Genomic DNA, 2,666 nt, shown 5'->3' with positions numbered 1-2,666 from the left:
TCAGAAAATGTGTGCAAATTATGTGTACAATGATATCCCTGGAGGGTGAAGACCCAGCAACCCAGTGAGTCTTAGAAGCATTTATACCCTCATCAGGGAATATGGAGAATGGGAGAGGTGGGGGGAGATAAAGGCAATTTGGAGGGGGAAAGAAATCAGTTTTAGGGAGATGGATGGGTGTGAAGAATAGAAAATAAGTCTGAGATCCAGGTCATCGGGGCTCTGAAATGACATCAACCCAAGTCTCTTCCTTTCAGCCACTTACCTTCTGGAGAATCTGCCTCTAGGCAAACAGAGAGAATTTAAACAAAGCCTCCCTCTTGAGCCTCAGGGGCTGAAAAGGGTGAGAGACAGGGTGTGCTAGAGAGGGGCAGTCAAATCTTGAAATTCATTAAAATACTCAACAGGCCGATGGTGTTTTCTCATAGTTTGTGTTCTTGTTTTCTGGCCTTTTAGTAGCTTCAACCTCCCAGGAAAATTCGAGAAATGAAGATAATGCCTTGAAATATTCAGTACAGTGGCTGGCCGTAGTGTGTGCTCAACAGACACTGCTGCTCTCAGTGTTGCTCTTGTTAGAGCAACTCTGGGGTTTGTGGCTCCTGGCTGAGGATTCCCAGGTCTCTGTTGGAAGTTTGGGGTGGGAGGGTTCTGTTGGCAGAGCTCCTCTTGTCTTGCTAGGCCAGCAGTAACTGGCTTCCCGTAAATGGGCTGTCCTGATACCATTTAGGTTAAGCCGGAGATGTGTTGGAATAAACATCACCCACCATCTTTATCATGGGAGGCTGAGAGGGGACTTGTTCTAGAAGGGAACAGTGAATGGCAAGTAACTGAAAATTGATTAATACTAAGTGTATATTAGAATTTATTCTCACAGGTTAATCATCTCGTTTAATAAGTACTCACAGTATCTAGGAAGCAGTCATTTGCTTGCCACATTCAGGCTGGATAGACCATTTCCAAATCTCTATACCGATTATGTACTTCCCTGTACCCTCAAGGTTCCCATGCCAACCCAGGGTTATCAACTTCGCATAGCATGTGAGGTACTGTCACATAACTGCGGATATTGGGAAGGAGGGATGAAGGGAATTCAGCCCGAAGAGGAGATATAAGGATAAATAAGGAGCAACTTTTATCTTTCAAGGCACTTCAGATCTAGGGGTGGAGATCCCAAAATAACTGTAAACAAGAGGGGTGTATAAAAAGTGAAGTAATGGGGTTGGGGATTAGCTCAGTGGTAGAGCACTTGCCTAGCAAGCGCAAGGCCCTGGGTTCGGTCCCCAGCTCCGAAAAAAAAAAAAAAGTGAAGTAACATAGGCTTAGGGCGGTAAGGGGCCAGAAACAAGGGAGGTGGTTTCTGTCAAGTGTTGTTGGAAGAAAGTCTTTATGAAAAGGTCATTTGGCCTGGATAGTGAAGGTTTGGAAAGACATTGACCATCAAAGACGAGTAAAACTTTTTTACATCTATAGTGAGTAAATGCCATAAAGTGTTCAGAGTTTTGAAAGAATGGAGTCTAGTAGGGCTATGGCAAGTAACCTTCTTTGGTGCAAGTACATGCTATTCTCTCAATAGAGAGGAACATATGTATATATAATATATACATACATAATAGAGAACATACGTGTGTGTATAAACACATATAACATATTAGATACATATATGAATAAACTACTACATATAAGTACATATGTATTTTTTCTCCTAACAATTCAAACTTAAGTCTTGCACATGCTAGGCAAGTGTTACCACAGGGGGTGACCTCTCTAGCTACTCACGAAGGACTTTGATAGCCAAGTGATAAGCTGGTGACAGACTTCACAAAAGCAGTCTATTTTTAAGAGGCAATAGAATGTGCTCATCTGGGCTTCACCTTATGTCCCTGTTGTGTTGGCCACTGTGTTGTAAGACAGTGTCCATGCAAGTGCGCCTTTCTCCCAGCTCCTGGACACTAGGAAGTTATGTTCAGTAAACACGGCTGAAACCGCTCGTTTCCTGCTTCCTACTAGTCTAAATACATTACGTGTCTCATGTTCCCTTAGTAGCCCTTGGGGGCACAATTGTTCTTGTTTTCCCAAGGCTGGCACTTTGCCTAAGTCACCTATCTAAGGTCACTACTTGCAATGCAGTCAAACTAATAATGGCTAAGCCCAACGCTGTGTCACTATACGGTAATAAGATGTCTTTGCCACACCACTACATAGCAATTTGTCTCATAGCGATCCTGGGCTTCAGGAATATGGTTCACTGTAAGTTTTGCAGGAGATGGTGTTTTTGACAATCACAATGACACGGGTCGAGGGGACACCTAGTTCTTATATCTTACTGACTCATGGTCTGTCTCTGGATGTGGGAGATCAAAAAAAAATCATCCCTTATCTAGAGAGATGGGTGATATGTACTCCAATCAAATTTCAGGGAGCAATTCCCTGCAGGACTTGAAGCCCTGAATAATTTATACAGTGATTCATTCCCTTCTTATAAGAGGCTTTTTACTTTCAAACGAAAGCTCAGATGTGTTCTTAGAATCCTAACGTCTTAGGATTGGAAAACCTTAGACTGTTGCCCACTACAGCATGACTGCTCCACATTCTACGTTTGTGTTATGGTGGCCACAATGCTTGCCAGAAACAACATAAAGGGAGAGAGATTCCTGCTTAAAAGACTC

The sequence above is a fragment of the Rattus norvegicus genome, chromosome 10 (genome assembly GCF_036323735.1).
Source record: "Rattus norvegicus strain BN/NHsdMcwi chromosome 10, GRCr8, whole genome shotgun sequence".
Lineage (NCBI taxonomy): Eukaryota > Metazoa > Chordata > Mammalia > Rodentia > Muridae > Rattus > Rattus norvegicus.
Note: the sequence above shows the minus strand (reverse complement) of the source record.